This window comes from Mya arenaria, chromosome 12, assembly GCF_026914265.1.
Source record: "Mya arenaria isolate MELC-2E11 chromosome 12, ASM2691426v1".
NCBI lineage: Eukaryota > Metazoa > Mollusca > Bivalvia > Myida > Myidae > Mya > Mya arenaria.
In genome coordinates, this window is record NC_069133.1 from 4,322,825 (window position 1) to 4,349,591 (window position 26,767).

The 26,767-nt window shown below is 36.8% G+C and overlaps 1 protein-coding gene across 7 annotated transcripts in view; it reads left to right on the plus strand.

Moving 5' to 3' along the window:
• The first annotated feature begins 8,918 nt into the window (after positions 1-8,918).
• Positions 8,919-26,767, plus strand: part of LOC128211277 (uncharacterized) — an 84,758-nt gene continuing 66,909 nt past the window's right edge. For 2 of the 7 annotated variants that reach the window (XM_052915893.1, XM_052915894.1), the window contains exon 1: positions 8,919-9,149. The gene's annotated coding sequence lies outside the window, so the exon portion shown is untranslated. Of the gene's footprint in view, positions 9,150-22,285; positions 22,953-26,767 lie in introns of those variants that run through there. The other 5 variants (XM_052915886.1, XM_052915882.1, XM_052915887.1 and 2 more) reach the window with 4 other exon arrangements.

Below are 26,767 nucleotides of genomic sequence, written 5' to 3' on the forward strand. Positions count from 1 at the left end.
AACAAGCAAGGAATGCAGATCACTATTAGACCGCAGTCTTATAACAAGCAAGGAATGCATATCACTGTTAGACCGCAGTCTTATAACAAGCAAGGAATGCACATCACTGTTAGACCGCAGTCTTATAACAAGCAAGGGATGCACATCACTGTTAGACCGCAGTCTTATAGCAAGCAATGAATGCACATCACTGTTAGACCGCAGTCTTATAACAAGCAATGAATGCACATCACTGTTAGACCGCAGTCTTATAACAAGCAAGGGATGCACATCACTGTTAGACCGCAGTCTTATAACAAGCAAGGAATACACATCACTGTTAGACCGCAGTCTTATAACAAGCAAGGAATACACATCACTGTTAGACCGCAGTCTTATAACAAGCAAGGGATGCACATCACTGTTAGACCGCAGTCTTATAACAAGCAAGGAATGCATATCACTATTAGACCGCAGTCTTATAACAAGCAAGGAATGCATATCACTGTTAGACCGCAGTCTGATAACAAGCAATGAATGCACATTGCCATTAGACCACAGTCTTTAACAAGCAATGAATGCCTATCACTATTAGACCACAGTCTTATAATAAGCAATGAGTGAACATTGCTGTTAGACCACAGTCATTTACAAGCAATTAATGCATATCACTATATGACCACAGTCTTATTACAAGCAATGAATACATATCACTGTCAGACTGCAGTCTTATAACAAGCAATGAATGCACATTGCTATTAGACCGCAGTCTTATAACAAGCAAGGAATGCACATCACTGTTAGACCGCATGTCTTATAACAAGCAAGGAATGCACATCACTGTTAGACCGCAGGCTTATAACAAGCAATGAATGCACGTCACTGTTAGACCACAGTCTTATAACAAGCAAGGGATGCACATCACTGTTAGACCACAGTCTTATAACAAGCAATGAATGCACATCACTGTTAGACCACAGTCTTATAACAAGCAATGGATGCACATCACTGTTAAACCACAGTCTTATAACAAGCAATGAATGCGCATCACTATTAGACCACAGTCTTATTACAAGCAATGAATGCCTATCACTATTAGACCACAGTCTTATAATAAGCTATGAGTGAACATTGCTGTTAGACCACAGTCATTTACAAGCAATTAATGCATATCTCTATATAACCACAGTCTTATTACAAGCAATGAATGAACATTGCGGTTAGACCACTGTCTTATTACAAGCAATGAATGGGCATTGCTGTTAGAACACAGTCTTATAACAAGCAATGAATGAACATTGCTATTAGACCACAGTCTTTAACAAGCAATTAATGTATATCACTGTCAGACCGCAGTCTTATTACAAGGAATGAATTCATATCACTGTTAGACCACAGTCTTATTACAAGCAATGAATGAACATTGCTGTTAGACCACAGTCTTTAACAAGCAATGAATGCATATCACTATAAGACCACAGTCTTATAACAAGCAATGAATGAACATTGCTATACGACCACAGTCTTTAACAAGCAATTAATGTATATCACTGTTAGACCACAGTCTTATTACAAGCAATGAATGCATATCACTGTTAGACCACAGTCTTTAACAAGCAATGAATGCATATCACTATAAGACCATAGTCATAATTCATGTCAGCATGTCCGACAGTGTAACGATAATACATCGGTTTTAAGAGGTAGATACGTTCCTAGATGTGTTCAACTCTGCATTCTACGGCAATTTGTTTTAATTTCCTACATAGAAAATAGGGGCTCGGATGTAATCAAAGCCAGAGATTATATCATTAATCTATGCTGCCATTTCGCGTAATGGTAATTCGGAAACTGATCAAGGTAAACTGGCTTTACGGTTTAACACACAGAAAGACAGAATTGTTTAACATACCTTTGTTTGGATATAATAGTTCATTAAAAGATTGTTACCATTATAAAGTTGGAGCCTATCTTCGTATCCCTTTTCTACGATGGTAAATAGTTTGGATCGTATAGCCGCATGAATAAGTTTGGTGGACCAGACGTTTAAAGATGCACTCTTACTCCAAGATTTACCACAATTGATAATATTGTTTTAATGTTCCAAAAAGGATGAATCAATGTCGAAAACAATGGTTCTTATGAAGGATACCGAGTTTAATTTGAAAGAAATGAGCATAAAACACGGTATTTCTACCTTATGAGACAATGACACTGTGAGAGTGCAGCTTTAAGGCCAAGGCATTCGACTCACATATATGTGAAATTTATTTGCCTGATATAAAAATAGTTTTCTTGGCAAAATATAAAACGTAGATAGTTTGCCATTTTCATTATTTTAAACAAAGCTTATAGAATTTACTTCCCTTTGAAAAAAATATCCATCTTACATTGATAATGACTTCAAGTCCCAAGTTATAATCCGTGTATTGTTCGTATTTGTTGGGATGTGGTTGTACTTATTTGCGCTCCCAAAGTGATTACCTTAAATGCCAAATTCTGCCCCGACATTGGCAATAAGGGCTATGATCAGTATGTCACAAACTTACATTGCACACGGCAGTTTTTCTCGACCAGCTAGTGCATCGGATAAACATGGGAACATTAGAATATTGTGCTTTGTAACGGAGAAACTTTTGGTTTATACTTATTTATTTCAGCTCGATTGTGACGAAAGCTGATAGCTTATAGAATCACTCTCGAGTCAGTTTCCTGGGCAGAAACCAGTACTGTGTCTTTTTAAAGGGGCCATAAGAAGGTACCCCTGGTGGGGATCGAACCCACAACCTCTTCGGTGAGAGGCGGACACCTATATCACTAGACCACTCTCACTTCAACATTTTACAAATATTCGCTAGAAACTAAATTTAATTCATAAACAGCAAAACAATGTCACCAAAAAGAGATTTTGTAACTTTAATATTGCACTCGTCGGTAAAATGAATAATAGCTTTCAGCGGCATGAAAAACTCGGTAAAACATTACAAATAAAACATGGCGTTGCATGTCATACAAAGCTTACGGACTCAGCAGTAGGACTGATGGTGCTATTTAAACCTCAGCCTTTTAAACCTTAGTGCCGTTTTGTTTTTGAAACAACTAACATTTTCTTAAAACATGAAAATAATCGAAGAAGGTTCGATATAAAGTGTTAAAATAGGAAAACATCGAAATCGACGTGAAGTAGGACGTCAGAAAAGGGTCATTTCATGATAAACCTCTGTATCCCAAGTGCATATGTGACCGTATTAGTGTTAACTTAAGCTTTATCTTTAATGGGAGATTATACAGCTTCCCTGGTTGGGAATGGAAGATCGAGTTATCCATACTGGTAGATAGAAGTGTAGGGTATTTTACAATAAGCCAAAACACAACATTTAAATAATAATTATATAATTCAAATTTTACGAACTACTTCTAGTGATGTACCGGCATATATCCGAGGATGTTCCCGTAGAAAATGGCTGAGAAGTTTCGAATGAGTTGTCTCCTAACTTTCGTTTCGAATATTTTACGATAACCGCATTATTTATCTAAGTTTAAATTGAATGCCGGTGAAGTGTATTATTGCAAACAAAACTAAGATTCCCAAGAGTTAAGTCATTAAGTTTAACTATTAAATTGAAATTACTACGCGATCTACTTGCAGCGTAGTCAAAGTGTACCGATTTCTGACATCGTAAACCGTCCATATACATCCGATGTTGTTTTCGATAAAAATGGCCAAGGACCTCCAAATTGGAAACAACTTTCTGCTTTTTCTCCGATCTTGTTTCAAGAGAAACAAATGTTGGGCTGAAGTCCTTACTGTAATTTTGCATTTTTGCGTAGTATTTTTTATTGACGGAAAGTAGTTCCGAACAGAACGATTAAAGGCTGTCAGACAAAAAGAATGCGTTCACGTCATTAAACTTAATATCCTCACTCTTATTTTCATGGATTTGGTTGTACTTTGAAATTCTCAAGTACATACCCAGCCATTATTGGTCTCGTATTGAATGGTGATAAATTCATAAAACATAACGTCAAAACATGCTAACAAAATGTTGAACCCTGTCCTTAATCGTCCAAAATAGGTCGATAGTGAAAAAAATCGTCTAAATACTTTTACGGGTTTATCACGATCTACCGTTGATATTTTAGGGGCCAGTAATAGTCAATCAAAGATCTATTAACCCTACAATTTTCCACAGTAGTACGATGTTCAATCGATATGATTTCGGGTGTAATAAGGGTACGCAAGAGACTGTACTATAGTTGTACGAATAAGTACGAGTTACTTCTGGTTTACAAGAGCTAGGGAGAGTTATGTAATATTGAAGAAACGAGTTTGTACGATATTTAAAGTAAAGGGGTTAGTAGGTGTAGGTACTTGTGTTAAAACTGTATAAGTATGACCTTATTACGATATAATGCGAGTTCTTTACTAGCGTTTAAGATGCACTATTACTCCCAAAAAAGATTTAACACATTTAATAAAAATGTTTTAATATACCAAAAGGATGAACAAATGTCGAAAACAATGCAGATGTTTATCAAGAATACCGAGTTTAATTTAAAAGAAGTGTTCAGAAAACACGGTATTGCTACCTTATGAGACCATATAAACTATAATAATATTGTTAATAATAATTATTATTTTCCATAAATGCATTATTTAGTAAGTAGTTGAGGCTGTATCACTCAAACTTTATATTCGATTTACACGTGTATGTATAGATTTTGAATAAGAGTGTCACTTCAATGGTACTGGTACATGAATTGATTGACACGATAGATACGGATGTGAAGCATTGATAGATATATCTCGATACAGTGAACGCTTGACAACGATGTGAATTTTCGTACACGGGGGGACAACTCGGGATAGAAAAGAGCTCCAGATTGCTCTTTAAGAAAATCCGAGAAACAGGTGAGGAAATAGTGGAAAGCCGAAATATCAAATAGCTTCATGTTAAACTTGGCTGTATCTTACAATGTAGGGGAAATGACGTCAATAGTTCGACTAAATACGTCACATTGCGACATCACTTTGACATCCCCTCAAACTATGGTACACATTGACTCGCCTAGTAGCACAAGTTGTAATAGTGCTACAGAGGTATAAGTTAACAACTCAATTTCTGAATCGTGCGATATTTTGTTAAAGTTCAATTAAACGTTCATTAAGATGTGTCCTCTGTACAGATTTTTCCTTGCATACCGGACATGAATTCCCGGGTAGGTCACCAATTCTGGAAACATCGATCATATGTCCCAGTCAGCAAAATGGCAATGGCAAGTTATAATCGCACGACCAGCAGTCTAGTGGCATAGGCGTTGTGGTAATATTCTAGGTTAAAAAAACAACATCATTATATACTAAAACAGGCGACAAGTACTGTTCGTATCTGTTTCCGGTCCGGGAAGACAAATTGATCTGAGGTCATTTGCGTAAGCCGGTAACGAGTCTTGCTAAGTCATTTCAATGCAGCGTGCTGGAGGGACGGATATTTTTATCCGGATCAGAAACAACCGTTTTTTTGTTTGTTTTTCTTTAATAACATTAATTTTATTATAGGGTAAATACACCTTTTTGAGGTCTTTACCATCTGCAAAGGCCCGCAAAATGGGTTACAGCCCGAGTGCAGATGGTAACGGCTGAAAAAAGTTGGACTATCGCTATTATTATCATGAGAAACGTTTGTGTTTAAAAAAGCTGTTAAATGTCATGAAAATGCAAATACAGTTAGTTAAAAAAAACTCCATAACAGGTGCTTGTGTGACGTCATGAGTGATGTCATTAAAAATGTTTTACATAAGGCTCGATTAGGGCGGCAACATTACTCGGCAGTTTGTTTCGACGCCATTGTTTGCACAGTGTTATTCGTTTGGAAAGTGTTGTTTTTTTTTACAATTGACTGGATTACTGGGATTATTTACACACAATACCTATTGGGTAATCGATTAATTACCGATAAAGTACTACTTAAACCTTTATTTGTTTTTACAAATAATTTAAGCCTGAAAAAACATGTTCTTGATAAAATGTACAGCATGTTCAGCATTAGAGAAAACAGTATTTGAAATTTCTTTGTTCATTGCAAACGACGTAATGGAATCATGTCCATATAAGTCGTTTGTTCTGAATAAAATCAACAGAAATAGCTAATGTTCGGAGGAGTTGAACGTTTTAGACTTAATTTAGTGCTTTTAGTTTTAAAACAAACAAATAGTCAAAACAACTGCAGAAAGTACTATCTAGTAAACACATATCAGGTTGCCAGGAAAAGACAACTCAGAAGAAAATATGTAAGTTAAATGAGGTTTATTTAATTTGTTGATATTTGTATACAGCTATGTATGCTGAAATTTGTTTTTGTGCAAAAGTTGGGATCGTTGACCCACTTTCGGTCAGAAACCAGGTCGCTCAGCTGCCATTATTATGATGCGAGCCCTGAAAGCGCTTATGTAAAACAAAAAACCGGTCATTAACAGCACGTGAATTTAACTGAAAAATGAACGTTTTTTACCGATAACGCCCGGGTTTTTGCGTTTGTACACACCACGATAACCCAAAACACACATTTTATGCAATAATATCAATTTGTAAAAAAAATAACGTTGAAAAACGCATATTTGTACATTTCACGCATGCGACGTTATTAACTGACATCAATACGATTACTATATTTTGTTCAATATTAGCATGAAATATTTCCTCTAAAATAGCGTTTTTAAAGATCATTTTAATATATAACTTTTTTTATTAAATTTTCTGTAGAAACATATATTCGATTGCGCTATTTTGAAATGCCATACTTCACTTGCCATAAACTGTGCCCTCAAAGAAATAAGATGTGGCAGGATGTTGCATGAGACTCTGGCATGGTGCATTTTTCAGCACGCCACACTTGACCGGAAATGCTTAACTGGTGCGCAAGAGATTAATATTTTAATCGATAAAATCCCCATAGCATTTATTGTTTATTCAAATACTAGTAGTATGCTAATATAATAATTCAAACATAGTGTAATTGTTTGTTCTTTTTAAAAAAATCAAATGAACGTAATTTAAGCGCTGTAAGTGCTAATGGATGGTGATATATTTTGGTTTAACATTTCATTGATGATATTCGAGATCTTTATCATTGTTTAGCACTTTTCTAAATCAGACACATCCTTCAATTTTATGTTATTGTGTCGTATAACAAATCGCAAATAACACACAGGGGTCACATCGGCAAGGGGGCCAATTCTGAACTGTTAATGTCTAATGCAAAAAAATGTGTATGTTAAATGTATATAAACCAGCAATGTATATGATAGAAGGGTTATTAATATTGCATTAAGATCCGGGTAGTATTCAACTCTCGTTGTTTTGTTTTTTTGCATCCGTCTAGCCTTTTGATAAATCAAAATATGCAAATTTCCGCTAGATTCGATTACAGCATCCCGGATCCAAACGCAGTACCAATGCGCATATGTTACATCAAACTTCAACGCGGTGATGGCAACCTTATACATGTATATATATATATATATATATATATATATATATATATATATATATATATATATATATATACCCACAAATAAATAAGAAGTTGGGAGATGTTGCATGAGATTCTGGCATGGGGGTGTCAGACGGCATTTCCAGCATGCCACACTTTACCGGAAATGCACTCACATTGATTCTCATCTTACTTTTTTATTGCTTAGAACAGAAAAATGGGTTATAACAAAATTGATAGGTATCAATTTATTGTCCAAACAAATTTGAACAGTTGCAATAATTGCTTTGGTGACTGGGGCGAATTTTCAGATTTTGTATCAATGTGCTGTTCTTTATTAAAATTATATTCTGAGAGTTTTGAGAGAGAAAGACCTGCAACTACACGGCTTACTCCTACACTCAATAATGCAGGTTTGTTTTTGCAATGATTCAAATCGGCCGTTACTAAATGCTTGATTTGCAAGCGAAATTCGAGCAGGCCCGACAAAGCATCTTGAGATTTATAGTTTATTTCAGTCCCATCAATGTGTATATAAAACATATACATATCTACACATGAAACATGAAAACACAGCCGTTCTCTAAAATAATTATAAGATACGATATAAAACAGTTGTCTTGCTCGTGCATTGCCTTGATAAAACTATTGCAGGAGAGATCGGTGCACTTATTTAATTCACAAGTCCCTTTACAAAATGGTTAAAATAAAACTGTGATTAAATTTACCAGTTTAAATTGAGTTTCATAAAATACACCAAGTATTCCTTTGGTATTAAAGTAAGTCGACGCAACATGGTAAACACTTCATTCGGAACTCCTCGGCCATTTTCTACGAAAACAACCTCGGGTGTATTTGGACGGTTACATACTCAGAAATCGGTATGTGTAAGTCTGATTCAAGTAGTTTGCGTAGTAATTTAATTACGCAGTTAAATCAATGACATAACTCTTGGGAATCTTATTTATGTTGGCAAAAATACGCTTCATTGGCAATCAATTTAAACTTAGATCTACAAATACAAGCTCAAACACTACATTTAATTGAACTGAAGGTAATGTTTTTTCCTAGAACTAACATACTAGTATTTGTTTCTAGCAGGAATTATTCCAAAATTTGACTGGCAAACACATTCATGTTATTGTTCGCCACGTCACTCGAAATGCCGAAAGTAATACGGAACAAATTCCAAATGGGCAATTGTCATTTAGTATAAATCTCTATTGATATGAAAATGTGTTTTTTCTGTATCAACTTAAGGGTATTAAATCATCCTTGTAGACATACATTACTAATACAAGTATCTTTAGATTTCACGATATTGTATAACATGCTTGTAGATAATACTTGTCAAAAATACTTTCATGTATTAAACAGTTGTGCTTTGTGGTTATAGCGATGAGCTAAGCATGCTTAATTTAAATCAACATTCCGTTCGGTTCGCATTCATCAGTAATACATTTAAACCATTCAGTGCATGTTTCGAAATCTTATTATCGCTGTATTGCGCAGTAAGAAAAGAGCATTCTTAAATTCTATATGCAATTACCGAACCGGATGGCATTTTTTTAACTGTTACGTAGTTCAAATGAGCGGAGCTTATTAATATATTAATTACGTTGATATTCTTCATATCAACAACTCACGGTGGGACACGGAAACGGAGGTTGAAATCAGGTAAAGAGTTATAGTCTGTGTTTCTTTTCCATTATAATGTAACAATTTAAATAAGATGGTAAATAATAGCGACAGTTTGTTTAAATGCTTTCCGGTGTTTATAGAACTTTATCAGTGAGCAAAAATTGATATCAAACTGTTTTAAAACGGTGAAATATCATTTTAAAATTAGTCAATATAGAAAGTTTTGTCCGTCTTGTGATCAGCGCGCACACAGCTAGAACCAAATTTAATGACTTTCTGATCATTTTAAAAGAGTATTTAGCAAATATTAATAAACTTGTTTATTATGTTTGAGAACTTGTTTGTTTTAGCGATATATCGGTAATATTTTTACCTCGACATCGCCACATGTTAGTTTTATTACATTCATTGCTCCATTGATTATCAAAAATATATAAGTTTTATGAGTTTTTTTATTGTATTGAATACAATTGTTCTGCATTTCTTTCTTGGACACTAGTGCCATATTTGACCGTATACACTATTAAGTTGATAAAGGGTTCCGTTTTCAGCACTGTATCTTTCATAGTTATTTTGGTTGCATGGATACAGTGGCTATCACACAACCAACGCAATGTATTTACGTACAAATAAATACTTATACTCTTTGGTCATAATAGTATCACGGCAAGAAACCAAGAACGTATTTATTATAAACATATCGCGAACGATACCGGACCAATATTGGTTTGTCCGTCGGATTCATTTCGGACCGATATTGTATCGGATGCACAGCAATATCTAAGACAACTTTTCAACATTAATCCGGCATTTGACCGATATTTAATGTTAATATTGCAAGAGAGATGTCATTATCGAGGTATGAACGCAGTAGGGCTGGGTAGAGTGTGTATTAACACCAATAATTCATTATTTCTATCTAGAATTGTTAGAAAAATACTTCATTTCATTTAATAAACCTTGCAGTAATTCTTTCTCACCAAATCTTTAAATAGGACAACCCGACTGTAACCGGAAACAGTTTATCATATTACGTCACAATAACACGAGAAAATAATCACTTTAAATCACTTTCAACCGTAAAATTGAAAAAAAAAAACTTATGGCAACACTATCTTACACGTTGATTTAATTCTTCGTGTCCTGCTGACGCAATACAAACAATAACAATATAAACAATTTTTAATTTACTGGATTATCAATATGCGATGATTCGCGATCCGAACATACCCGAAGATATTGCATTCTTCGGAAAATATTCGGGAATGCCGAAAGGCTGTTCATTTAAGGAATGAAAGTTGAGGTGTAAATATTATGTAATATTAAAGCTGCACTCTCACAGATTTACCATTTTAACAAATTTGTTTATTCGTTGTCTTGGAAAGTGCAAATTTTTGCGTAAATATCTGCAAACCAATGATATAAGATTGCTGACAAAAAATCGGATCGTGGATTTTCATATTTCCGTTCGAAAATTAATGTTTTATGGTTTAAACCGTTACTAACGGTTTAAGAAAAATGAATAAAACATCAACTTTTGAACTTAAATATAAAAATCTGCGATCTAATTTTTTGTCAGCAGTCTTATATGACTGGTTTCCATGAATTTTCGCAAAAATTGGCTCGTTCCAAGACAAAAAATAAAAAAAAAGTTGTCAAAACGTTCAATCTGTGAGAGTGCAGCTTTAAGACATGTGGGTAATTCATTTTATTCTCCAATATTCAGTTTTAAAGCAATGTTTAAATGTATTCTGCCTTGCGAAATATGAGATATTTGTATAACAATGCACATATTTTAATATGTATATTCACGGAGATATTGACTTATGTATCATGAAATAAATCATTCTTCTCCAATATTAAGATTTCAAAGGGAACGGTCAGTCAATATTGACCAACGTTACACAATTTTATAGAACGTATTTTTTTTTTTATATAATTACGTTTTATGTTATTTTCTTCATTTTATGTATTTAATGTATTTAATCAAGATATATTTCGGTGATAGGTTCATTTGTTTCAAAAAGTATTCAAATAACACAATTATACGTCGGTGAAAGTTTTATTACTTTCTTTGAACATCAAACTGTACATTGTGATAGACTCATTTTTTCGCCAAATTTATTCAGATTTAAAGGACTTGAGGAGGCAATACCCACCTCTCCCACTTGCGGTAAAGACATATTTTACATATCTACATTTCTTAATACTTTTATCATTTAAATGGCCTTGATAATATGGACATGAATTAACATGAAATACCGACTAAAATGTCACCATTGAGGATATCGTTAAAGTCCAAATTGTCACTCTTTTCATCACGCTGTTATGCACCAGTCAATTGTACCCCCACCCCCACCCCTGGTCCGGAGAATAGTGGGGACATTAACTTTAGGTCAAGCCAATCCATGGTAAAATCCCCGTCCTGCGGGAACAAACTGCTGGTGAAATCCCCGCCAAATGCCCCCGCACCCCGGGGACTATCTGGGTTACAGGCCAATTCCCCGCTATTTTCGGCAAGAAAACAAAACCACCGCATTCACTCGGCACTGCGAAGCAACCTAGAAGGTAAAAACACGGCCCATTTCCCCCGTTATCCCCGGTATACCCCCGGACCTGGGTTGGGGTGGGGGTGGGGGGCGTTGTTACAATCGACTGGTGCATTAAATGTCACTGTTTATGTCCTGGCAGTCTCTGTTTGGAATAATGTTTAGATAATCAACCTGATGTCTTTTTTCCCGTTTTTAAAAATGGCGTAAACTTATTAAATACATGTTTTTAATAGTTTGGTACTAAGGCAAGCTTGTTCGCACAAAATGAAATGCCAGGGGTACTGACTATAAGTAAAGTATATGCATCTATAATTTTGATAAAATATCATTCGTGCACCTTTTTTCCATTAAATGTCATAATAAATATGACAGCGGGTGGTGGCGACGACTTGATCCGTTCCGCGCCAAGGCTCAAAGTGCCGACCCGCCCAAGTCTTCTCCATCACCCTTTATCTGAACAGCACGAACATACCTAATTCGGTAAATAATACCAGACACGATTTCATGTTTAAAAGCCCTAGCATGAGCAAGGAATATTGTCGAAAACCACCTTTAACCAGTGAAATGTGAAATACCTCTCATGGGTTAATAGCTTTATATGAGGATAAAATGAAATAGGAGAAGAAGCGAGCCCAGTATAGGTTGTATGAACAGAACAGAACAGAATATAATATTTATTAGACTTAAGCATAACAAGCTTATCGTCATAATACCACATATACATACAAAAAACATATATACGGCATGCAACAATTTTAACACATAGCATATTATACGCCATTTTACACGCATGCGCAACAAAAAGGCTGTATGAGAGATTCATGCAATATGCAATGCAAAATGACACCACTGAAAGCGCCATAACCGCATATAGACTATTTGTAATAATTGGGTCGTGCATATACACTTAGATTTAATACAAATGATTATATAATAGCATCTATTTCTTTTAGACATATATCTGGCAAATGCTATTTGAGTTATAAATTTGCGTTTAACGTTGAGGTCTGAACTGGATCTATGTATATTACGAATAACTGAATGGTATATGAAATCATTTGAAATCAGCACATTGGTGTTGGACCGCTGTAGTCTTCGGATCTGTTCCAAGAGAACTCATACAATATAAGTCTGATGTAGTTGTTTTGAAAACATACTATTTATATTTTATTGTTACGTTTGTACACAACCTAGCACTCATTTGTTGTTGACATATAGAAACAAAAATGCATTATCAACGCTATGCTTAATTCAGGTTTGCCAAATATTCATTTGTTGTATGATCGAAAATTTCGACCCACGCGGAAATTGACTGGCCGTGAGGTTTGCTCCACAGTGAGTGAGGTTTGCTCTTCAGTGAGAGAGATTTGCTCCACAGTGAATGGGTTTGCTCCTCAGCCTGAGAGGTTTCCTACATAGAGAGAGAAAGAGTAAGTGATGTTTGTACTACAGTAAGAGTGGTTTGCTCCAAAGTGATAGAGAGTTGATCCACAGTGAGAGAGGTTTGCCCTACAATGAGAGAGGTTTGCTCCACAGTGATAGAGATTAATTGCACAGTGAGTGAGGATTGCTCCACAGTGAGTGAGGTTTGTTTCACAGTGAGTGAGGTTTGCACTAGAGTGAGAGAGGTTTGCTCAACAGTGACAGAAGATTAATCCACAGTGAGAGAGGTTTGGTCCAAAGTCTGAGAGGATTGTTCCACAGTGAAAGAGGTTTGCTCCACAGTGAGTGAGGTTTGCCCAAGAGTGAGAGAGGTTTGCTCCGCAGTGAGAGAGGTTTTCTAAAGAGCGAGCGACGTTTGCTCCACAGTGAGAGAGGTTTGCTTCACAACGTCTTACAAAGCAAAAGGTGTCACAATAAAAACTAAGGGCGCATTGTCCATTGGCCACGATACATACGTCAGACACTTCTTACTATCATGCTTGTAATGTGTAAGTTTCATTTCGATTATTCGTTCTAATATATATTGTCAACAAACCTACCGACCAATCGACCGCTCAAATTTACCCCCTTCAAACTTTATGCGCGGAGGTGTGAATATTAAATTGATATTTGTAGTGTACGATACAATGAAATATCAATTTCATTTAATGGATGCATACCTTTAAACTGCCTGAAAGCATACAAAAACGATATATTAATAGTGCACACGTATATGAATCAATGAACGACAATTTTGTAATTTAAAGTATTTAAAATTAGTGAACCGTTATCATGACTGAAATAATATAAAAGATTTAACGACTTTAAAATCGGTCTTTCATATAAATAATTGATATGTACTGCAGTGCACTCACTGACGTATGCATTATGTAATTTGATCAGTTGTATGCGTAATTCGAGCACATGTTCGTTAACATTTCACTTACATCTGTGAAATTGTTAATCGTATGCAAGCGAGGCATTTACCCATGCTTTCAAAAGCCTTTCATCGATGCGTTTTTTTAAGGGCGGAAACTGTCTCAAATGCAGTTCACGCACACAAAAACAAACCCACGATTTATGTCCAAAAATATCAGTAAAATATAAGCCTGCTTACCGAAATAAACTTATTAGGAAGAAATGCTTTTCAAACACGCCTATATATCGTATAGCATGGATCAAGAGGTTAATTATTTCTCATCAGAACTTGCATATATATAAATGAATAAAAGATCTTTAAGAAACATGCCATGGATTTTAAAATGATTTTTTTAAACCTATAAGTGTTAATAATGATTCAAAAGTGATATTGAATACTCATATTGAAAACGGCAGATAGGACGACTTTCAAAACAAATTTACAAAAATGCTGGTGAAATGTTTTGCTCGTTTTAATTTGTTTTACAGAATTGAATAAAATCCGTTCTGCAGTGGATAATTTTTTTTTATTCATGATTGGTTTTGAACCATTTTCGGCAGTAAGCATTAATGCTTGCCGGAGTTATATCCATATGACTGAGGGAAGGTATTAGTCTGGAGTTCCTTCCTCTTAAGCTATCGTTACACTGTATGGGATATCGGTAGGCATGGAAGCAGACTAGGAGGGTATTAGCATTGCGCAGAATAGGGAAGAAGGAAATACGACGTCACGTTGTTATTGCTAACTTAATGAGAAAAAATAGCATCTAAACTACGCATAAGCGTCGGTCGTATAGCATCTACCTTACATATTAGCGTAGGTCATATGTCATCTACCTTTCACATTAGCGTCGGTAATATAGCATCTACCTTACACATTAGAGTAGGTCAAATTGCCTCTACCTTACGCATAAGCGTCGGTAATATAGCATCTACCTTACACATTAGCGTAGGTCATACAGCATCTACCTTACGCATAAGCGTCGGTCATATAGCATCTACCTAACACATTAGCGTCGGTCAAATTGCCTCTACCTTACGCATAAGGGTCGGTCATATACAATCTACCGTACACATTAGCGTCGGTCATATAGCATCTACCTTACGCATAAGCGTCGGTCATATAGCATCTACCTAACAAATTAGCGTAGGTCATATAGCATCCACCTTCCGCATAAGCGTCGGTCATATACATCTACCTAACACATTAGCGTCGGTCATATGGCCTCTACCTTACGCATAAGCGTCGGTCATATAGCATCTACCTTACACATTAGCGTAGGTCATATAGCCTCTACCTTACGCATAAGCGTCGGTCATATAGCATCTACCTAACCCATAAGCGTCGGTCATATAGCATCTACCTAACACATTAGCGTCGGTCATATAGCATCTACCTAACACATTAGCGTCGGTCATATAGCATCTACCTTACGCATAAGCGTCGGTCATATGGCCTCTACCTTACATATTAGCGTCGGTCATATGGCCTCTACATTACATATTAGCATCGGTCATATGGCCTCTACCTTACATATTAGCGTCGGTCATATGGCATCTACCTAACACATTAGCGTCGGTCATATGGCCTCTACCTTTACATATTAGCGTCGGTCATATAGCATCTACTTTACATATTAGCGTCGGTCATTTAGCATCTACCTAACACATTAGCGTCGGTCATATAGCACCTACCTAACACATTAGCGTCGGGCATATGGCATCTACCTTACATATTAGCATCGGTCTTATGGCCTCTACCTTACATATTAGCGTCGGTCATATGGCATCTACCTAACACATTAGCGTCGGTCATATGGCCTCTACCTTACATATTAGCGTCGGTCATATAGCATCTACTTTACATATTAGCGTCGGTCATTTAGCATCTACCTAACACATTAGCGTCGGTCATATAGCATCTACCTAACACATTAGCGTCGGTCATATGGCATCTACCTTACATATTAGCGTAGGTCATATAGCATCTTCCTAACACATTAGCGTCGGTCATATAGCATCTACCTAACACATTAACGTCGGTCATATAGCATCTACCTAACACATTAGCGTAGGTCATAAAGCATCTGCCTTACATATTAGCGTAGGTCATATAGCATCTACCTAACACATTAGCGTCGGTCATATAGCATCTACCTAACACATTAACGTCGGTCATATGGCATCTACCTAACACATTAGCGTCGGTCATATGGCATGTACCTTACACATAAGCGTCGGTCTTATGGCATCTACTTAACACATTAGCGTCGGTCATATAGCATCTACCTTACACATTAGCGTCGGTCATATAGCATCTACCTTACACATAAGCGTCGGTCATATGGCATCTACCTTACACATTAGCGTCGGTCATATGGCATCTACCTTACACATAAGCGTCGGTCATATAGCATCTACCTAACACATTAGCGTAGGCCATATAGCATCTACCTCACGCATAAGCGTCGGTCATATAGCATCTAACTTACACATTAGCGTCGGTCATATGGCATCTACCTGACACATTAGAGGCGGTCATATAGAATCTACCTTACACATTAGCGTCGGTCATATGTCATCTACCTTACCTATTAGCGTAGGTCATATAGCATCTACCTTACACATTAGCGTCGGTCATATAGCCTCTACCTTACATATTACCGTAGGTCATATAGCATCTACCTTACACATTAGCGTCGGTCATATGGCATCTACCATACACATTAGCGTCGGTCATATGGCATCTACCTTACATATTAGCGTAGGTCATATGGTCTCTACCTTACACATTAGCGTCTGTCATATAGCCTCTACATTACACATTAGCGTCGGCCATATAGCATCTACCTTACATATTAGCGTCGGTCATATAGCATCTACCTTACACATCAGCGTCGGTCATATAGCATCTATCTTACACATTAGCGTCGGTCATATAGCATCTATCTTACACATTAGCGTCGGTCATATAGCATCTACCTTACACATTAGCGTAGGTCATAAAGCATCTGCATTACACATTAGCGTCGGTCATATAGCATCTATCTTACACCTTAGCGTTGGTCGTATAGCATCTACCTTACACATTAGCGTCGGCCATATAGCATCTACCTTACAAATTAGCGTCGATCATATAGCATCTATCTTACACATTAGCGTCGGTCATATAGAATCTATCTTACACATTTGCGTCGGTCATATAGCATCTATCTTACACATTAGCGTTGGTCATATAGCATCTATCTTACACATTAGCGTCGGTCATATAGCATCTACCTTACACATTAGCGTCGGTCATATGACATCTACCTTACACATAGGCGTCGGTCATATAGCATCTACCTAACACATTAGCTTCGGTCATATAACATCTACCTTACGCATAAGCGTCGGTCAAATGGCATCTACCTTATACATTAGCGTAGGTCATATGGCCTCTACCTTATGCATAAGCGTCGGTCATATAGCATCTACCTAACACATTAGCGTCGGTCATATAGCATCTACCTAACATATTAGCGTCGGTCATATAGCATCTACCTTACACATTAGCGTCGGTCATATAGCATCTAACAAACACATTAGCGTAGGTCATATAGCATCTACCTTACACATAAGCGTCGGTCATATAGCATCTACCTCACATATTAGCGTCGGTCATATAGCATCTACCTTACACATTAGCGTAGGTCATATAGCATCTACCTTACCCATTAGCGTCGGTCATATGGCATCTACCATACACATTAGCGTAGGTCATATAGCATCTATCTTACACATAAGCGTCGGTCATTTAGCATCTACCTTACACATTAGGGTAGGTTATATAGCATCTACCTAACACATTAGCGTCGGTCATATAGCATCTACCTAACACATTAACGTCGGTCATATGGCATCTACCTCACACATTAGCGTAGGTCATATGGCATCTACCTAACACATTAGCGTCGGTCATATGGCATCTACCTTACACATAAGCGTCGGTCTTATGGCATCTACTTAACACATTAGCGTCGGTCATATAGCATCTACCTTACACATTAGCGTCGGTCATATGGCATCTACCTTACACATAAGCGTCGGTCATATGGCCTCTACCTTACATATTAGCGTCGGTCATATGGCATCTACAATACATATTAGCGTAGGTCATATGGCCTCTACCTTACACATTAGCGTCTGTCATATAGCCTCTACCTTACACATTAGCGTCGGCCATATAGCATCTACCTTACATATTAGCGTCGGTCATATAGCATCTACCTTACACATCAGCGTCGGTCATATAGCATCTATCTTACACATTAGCGTAGGTCATATAGCATCTATCTTACACATTAGCGTCGATCATATAGCATCTACCTTACACATTAGCGTCGGTCATATAGCATCTACCTTACACATTAGCGTCGATCATATAGCATCTACCTTACACATTAGCGTCGGTCATATAGCATCTACCTTACACATTAGCATCGATCATATAGCATCTACCTTACACATTAGCGTCGGTCATATAGCATCTACCTTACACATTAGCGTCGGTCATATAGCATCTACCTTACACATTAGCGTCGGTCATATAGCATCTACCTTACACATTAGCGTCGATCATATAGCATCTACCTTACACATTAGCGTCGGTCATATAGCATCTACCTTACACATTAGCATCGATCATATAGCATCTACCTTACACATTAGCGTCGGTCATATAGCATCTACCTTACACATTAGCATCGATCATATAGCATCTACCTTACACATTAGCGTCGATCATATAGCATCTACCTTACACATTAGCGTCGGTCATATAGCATCTGCATTACACATTAGCGTCGATCATATAGCATCTATCTTACACATTAGCGTCAGTCATATAGAATCTATCTTACACATTAGCGTCGGTCATATAGCATCTATCTTACACATAAGCGTCAGTCATATAGCATCTATCTTACACATAAGCGTCGGTTTTATAGCATCTACCTTACACATTAGCGTCGGTCATATGACATCTACCTTACACATAGGCGTCGGTCATATAGCATCTACTTAACACATTAGCTTCGGTCATATAACATCTACCTTACGCATAAGCGTCGGTCAAATGGCATCTACCTTACACATTAGCGTAGGTCATATGGCCTCTACCTTATGCATAAGCGTCGGTCATATAGCATTTACCTAACACATTAGCGTCGGTCATATAGCATCTACATAACATATTAGCGTCGGTCATATAGCATCTACCTTACCCATTAGCGTCGGTCATATGGCATCTACCTTACACATTAGCGTAGGTCATATAGCATCTACCTTACACATAAGGGTCGGTCATTTAGCATCTACCTTACACATTAGCGTCGGTCATATAGCATCTACCTTACGCATAAGCGTCGGTCATATAGCATCTACCTTACATATTAGCGTAGGTCATATAGAATCCACCTTACGCATAAGCGTCGGTCATATAGCATCTACCTAATACATTAGCGTCGGTCATATGGCCTCTACCTTACGCATATGCGTCGGTCATATAGCATATACCTAACACATTAGCGTAGGTCATATGGCCTCTACCTTACGCATAAGCGTCGGTCATATGGCATCTACCTAACACATTAGCGTAGGTCATATAGCATCTACCTAACACATTAGCGTCGGTCATATGGCATCTACCTTACGCATAAGCGTCGGTCATATGGCCTCTACCTTACATATTAGCATCGGTCATATGGCATCTACTTAACACATTAGCGTAGGTCATATGGCCTCTACCTTACATATTAGCGGCGGTCATATGGCATCTACCTAACACATTAGCGTCGGTCATATGGCATCTACCTTACATATTAGCGTCGGTCATATAGCATCTACTTTACACATTAGCGTCGGTCATATATCATCTACCTAACACATTAGCGTCGGTCATATTGCATCTACCTTACATATTAGCGTAGGTCATATGGCATCTACCTAACACATTAGCGTCGGTCATATAGCATCTACCTAACACATTAGCGTAGGTCATATGGCATCTACCTAACACATTAGCATCGGTCATATGGCATCTACCTTACACATAAGCGTCGGTCATATGGCATCTACCTAACACATTAGCGTTGGTCATATAGCCTCTACCTTACACATTAGCGTCGGTCATATGTCATCTACCTTACACATAAGCGTCTGTCATATGTCATCTACCTTACACATTAGCGTCGGTCATATGTCCTCTACCTTACACATTAGCGTCGGTCATATGGCATCTACCTAACACATTAGCGTAGGCCTATAGCAGCTACCTTACGCATAAGCGTCGGTCATATAGCATCTACCTTACACATTAGCGTCGGTCATATGGCATCTACCTAACACATTAGCGTCGATAATATAGCATCTACCTTACACATTAGCGTCGGTCATATGTCATCTACCTTACATATTAGCGTATATCATATGGCATCTACCTTACACATTAAAATCGGTCATATGTCATCTACCTTACATATTAGCGTAGGTCATATAGCATCTATCTTACACATTAGTGTCGGTCATATGTCCTCTACCTTACATATTAGCGTAGGTCATATGGCATCTTCCTTACACATTAGCGTCGGTCATATGGCATCTACCATACACATTAGCGTCGGTCATATGGCATCTACCTTACATATTAGCGTCTGTCATATGGCCTCTACCTTACACATTAGCATCGGTCATATAGCCTCTATCTTACACATTAGCGTCGGCCATATAGCATCTACCTTACATATTAGCGTCGGTCATATAGCATCTGCCTTACACATCAGCGTCGGTCATATAGCATCTATCTTACACATTAGCGTCGGTCATATAGCATCTACCTTACACATTAACGTCCGTCATATAGCATCTACCTTACACATTAGCGTCGGTCATATGGCATCTACCTTACATATTAGCGTCGGTCATATAGCATCGACCTTACCCATTAGCGTCGGTCATATAGCATCTACCTTACACATTAACGTCGGTCATATAGCATCTACCTTATGCATAAGCGTCGGTCATATAGCATCTACCTTACACATTAGCGTCGGTCATATGGCATCTACCTTACACATTAGCGTCAGTCATATGGCATCTACCTTACATATTAGCGTCGGTCATATAGCATCTACCTTACGTATTAGCGTCGGTCATATGGCATCTACCTTACATATTAGCGTCGGTCATATAGCATCGACCTTAACCAGTAGCGTCGGTCATATGGCATCTACCTTACATATAAGATTCGGTCATATAGCATCTACCTTACACATAAGATTCGGTCATATAGCATCTACCTTACACATAATATTCGGTCATATAGCATCTACCTTACACATAAGATTCGGTCATATAGCATCTACCTTACACATAAGATTCGGTCATATAGCATCTACCTTACACATTAGATTCGGTCATATGACATCTACCTTACACATAAAATTCGGTCATATAGCATCTACCTTACACATAAGATTCGGTCATATAGTATCTACCTTACACATAAGATTCGGTCATATAGCATCTACCTTACACATAAGATTCGGTCATATAGCATCTACCTTACACATAAGATTCGGTCATATAGCATCTACCTTACACATTAGATTCGGTCATATGGCATCTACCTTACACATAAAATTCGGTCATATAGCATCTACCTTACACATAAGATTCGGTCATATGGCATCTACCTTACACATAAAATTCGGTCATATAGCATCTACCTTACACATAAGATTCGGTCATATAGCATCTACCTTACACATAAGATTCGGTCATATAGCATCTACCTTACACATAAGATTCGGTCATATAGTATCTACCTTACACATAAGATTCGGTCATATAGCATCTACCTTACACATAAGATTCGGTCATATAGCATCTACCTTACACATAAGATTCGGTCATATAGCATCTACCTTACATATTAGCGTCGGTCATATAATGTCATCCTTTGATTTGAATTATCCTTTCCCCACACAAGGTGTAAATTAGACTGTATCAATGTGATCAAGCACATGTTTGTTCGATAAAGAAATTAAAGCTTGTCAATTCACACAAAATATTTCACACGTGGAATGATTGAGTCCTTTGCATTCTCCACTTATGTATACATTCAGGAATGAATCTTTAATTTGAAACTTAATCCGCGAGCGGGTGACACTGTAAAGTTTGTATACGCTTTAGATCAATGGAACGATCTCCTCAAATGAATATTTCAACAAAATAAACTTATGAATACTACCGCCTGTGATCAGTGCCTCAATAATTTCTATACGGACTATTCATTCCGCAAACTTACGATTTCATTAATATAAATATATATTAGAGAGAAAACTTATTTATTGTTTGATTTGCGTTTTAAACTATCGTTTTTTTATAAGACATTTAAAACTGTTAGCCAATATACTTCAATTATATTCATTTATAGGACTATTGGATATTAAACTTAAAAACAAAATTGTGTTGATCAAATCAAGCATTGTATCTATTGTTCCGGTTAAGATCTTCTTCGTTAGTTGAAGTCTTTTTAGTGTCATATTAGCGTTTGTTTTCTATATAGTTTTGAAAGTTTGCCACTATTTAAGTCAAAGACAAAGTTGAGGAAACAAAAACATTCAACGTGTAAGCATAGGTGACGTTCTACAGATATTAGTTATTTTAAATCATCACTAAGACCCTTTAAACAAGTGGATGTTATATTTTGACTTGTTTTGGGGAAAGTGTTTGCAAAAGTTCCGGATCTTAAATGTTTAAGAAGATCAAATTACGTTGGTGTTTCAAGTGTGCTTGTTTTCTAAAATTGTATAGCAAATCACGGTGTCAATCTTTAGAAAATTATCGGATAATACAAGTAAATCGATAATATGAGCATCTAACTGTCATCAATGTTACATTCCTAGTGAGTACAAATTTTGTTCAATCTTATTAATTTTGAAGACTGATGTGGCGATTAAAACGCCAGTAGTTCAATATTTAAACGTTGTTTATACTCTGGATTTATTATGCATGCATTCCTGTGGTTTATAGAGATTTCTTAATGAAATTAACAGGATATTTCACTGTTTTAATATGGACTGGGCCAGAATATCAACGACGTCATTTTCGAAATACTTTGCGAACGTAACGTTAAAAAACAATCCTTTATATATGTGTGTTTCGTTGCTGCATTTGAATAGGACAAGCCCAAAAATGTTAATCAGAAGGTCAATGATGTTTAACAAATATCCCATTATTTTATCAAACACAAAATAATGCTGATATCATTCACTAATATTACCTTAATATTGAATAATTCAAATTTCGAAATAAACACAAACATGTTTACCCGATGAGAAGGTACGTTAAAAAACCCTAATCCTGAATCAAACACCATAATAATGCTGATATCATTCGCTATTTTTACCTTAATACTGTAATCATTCAAATTCGAAATAAGCTCTATCGCGCTTCATGAATTTTGCAAGATCCAGTCAGAATGATTTTACTGCATGACTGCACGAACAAAAGACGACTTAATACCTTTTTGTCAGGTTTAAATTACCTGCATGCGTAAACGGTGCAATGAAGTGCCCGCTATTTTTAGGTAAAAATATTGTGTTCATCTTACTGACATTGAAAAGGTTTTCTGTATTGTCAAAACACCAGGTTGATCTATTTCAATAATAATCCTATAATTTCTGCTTCAGTCATGTATTTAATTACATGCGTTTAAATTTGCCAATTTATGTAACCGTACACAGGTCTTCGACCCATGTGCAATTATTTCTACAGGAACGAGTTTTTTAAATATGATAAGGCAAAAATAAGATAGTGACAAGCCCGATTTTAAACAAGTCTAGCCAAGTTTCCAAGTTTTATTTTCAAACAACTCAGTTCATGTAACATGACAGCATGAGCATGTGAAAAAGAAATACATAATAACAATGAGGCTGTTGTAAAAAGTTAACATTCCATATTCAAAGGTACAAAGCAAATAAAACGGGAGAGACATATGTTATACAATGCTTTATATGAATATGTCGAGAGTTATAGTATCGGATACATGTGTTATTGTACAGTACAAATATATTAACATTTAGAACAGTTTTACTATTTCCTTCACAAATTTACACAACTTTTATATTTCGACATTTGAGTGTTACACATACACATTAGAGATTTAAATTTGATGACATTCGGATTGACATAGTATTTTTTATCAATAAATCGCTTTCTGCTATTGGTTAAGCTTTACATTCAAGTAGATAGTGATATTCGTCTCCAATGCTACTATTTGCTTGACACAAATGACACTTCCTTGATGACATATCAAGTCTAATCCCGCTTCCTGTCTTAATAGGAAGACGATGGTTTCTGGTTCGAAATTTAATCATAAACTTTAACAATTTGTAAGGTGAAGTTTTAAGATAGGTCTCAATTCCGAACTCGTTCTTAAACAATTTATAGTTGTTGCATTTACTGGAAGTGTTAACAATGCTATACCATTCATTTAAAAATAAATCTATGAGTTTCTGTTTAACATTGCAAGTCAACCATTTATGATTTGGAAATATACAGTTTAGCAAGATACAGTATTAACGCCACATACAACATGCATGCACCACGCAAACACTTACGCTCACACACGCTTACCATACCACACGCACACACACACGCACGTACACAATCACGCACGCACGCAAAACACACCACACCGCACACACATGCACACGCACGCACTACCGCACTAACGCACGCACGCATGCACACACACACAGATACACAGACACGGACACACAAACACATATACACACACATACGTACACATGCACACACACGCACGCACGCACGCACGCGCACGCACACCCACACATGCACACAGACAAACACACTTATATCATTGGCTTGGAAAATAAGTCCTGGAAAGTTGTAAAAGTTGGTTTTAGTAAAACAGTTCGCCTAATATAAAGCAGGCAATCGGGGATGTTTTGAATTAAATATATTTTGATTTTAATGTGTAGGCTTCCACTTTTTGACTCTTTTTCGCACCGTCTGTCATACTGTTAAACGGTACAAGATACAGTTAAAGTATATACCAAATCTTATAAGAGAGGTTGCAAAACACGACGTGTATTTGAACGTGTACGCCTATCTACACATTCAAGGAAAACTTACAGTTGAGTATATATTTTTTTGAGTATTGTGTATATGTAGGCTCGCTATGATCGAACATATCACTTTCCTAGTTTTTTTCATACATATACTTCTTATCTTGTACACTGTTTACATACCTTGATGACGTTGTGCCCCAAAAAGTCCACACGTACACGTACCCGCACCCGAACAAGTCGTGAGTTGCAATCACTCAGTTGTCTGTAACTACCTATGCATGGTCAGGATATCTGTAGGTAGTTAAGCGAACCTTTTAAAGAGAAAATACAAAGTCATCTCTAACGTATAAAGCAAAGTCAAAAGGGGGTCAAACTGATGACCACCTTCCAGCGGTTGGACGTTTAAGTGCTTGGCAACACAATCAATCGAATATTTGCCATCTCAAATAAGATTTTAACAACTATTTATAGCCATTGTGTCTTTCTTATTGATTTATCAACATTGCATTATTACATAGCAGTTTTTCTTAACCATGAAGTGTTAAACAAAAGAAATTAAATGAAATTACCTACCAGCATCGCGAAAAGTTCACCATGTTTATTATCTTAGGGTTAAAAAAGGCAAGAAAAAACAAGACGGTCCTAAAGAATACTTGCAAGGATAGATCACTTACTTGTAAAGCATCAGATATAAGCAGTTAAAGGAGGAACAAAATGGTCCTATAAAATGCTTGCACGGATTGATCACCTACATGTAAAGCATCAGATACAAGCAGTTAAAGGAGCAACAAAATGGTCCTATAAAATGCTTGCACGGATTGATCACCTACATGTAAAGCATCAGATACAAGCAGTTAAAGGAGCAACAAAATGGTCCTATAAAATGCTTGCACGGATTGATCACCTACATGTAAAGCATCAGATACAAGCAGTTAAAGGAGCAACAAAATGGTCCTATAAAATGCTTGCACGGATTGATCACCTACATGTAAAGCATCAGATACGAGCAGTTAAAGGAGCAACAAAATGGTCCTATAAAATGCTTGCACGGATTGATCACCTACATGTAAAGCATCAGATACAAGCAGTTAAAGGAGCAACAAAATGGTCCTATAAAATGCTTGCACGGATTGATCACCTACATGTAAAGCATCAGATACAAGCAGTTAAAGGAGCAACAAAATGGTCCTATAAAATACTTGCATGGATTGATCACCTACATGTAAAGCATCAGATACAAGCAGTTAAAGGAGCAACAAAATGGTCCTATAAAATGCTTGCACGGATTGATCACCTACATGTAAAGCATCAGATACAAGCAGTTAAAGGAGCAACAAAATGGTCCTATAAAATGCTTGCACGGATTGATCACCTACATGTAAAGCATCAGATACAAGCAGTTAAAGGAGCAACAAAATGGTCCTATAAAATGCTTGCATGGATTGATCACCTACATGTAAAGCATCAGATACAAGCACTTAAAGGAGCAACAAAATGGTCCTATAAAATGCTTGCATGGATTGATCACCTACATGTAAAGCATCAGATACAAGCAGTTAAAGGAGCAACAAAATGGTCCTATAAAATGCTTGCACGGATTGATCACCTACATGTAAAGCATCAG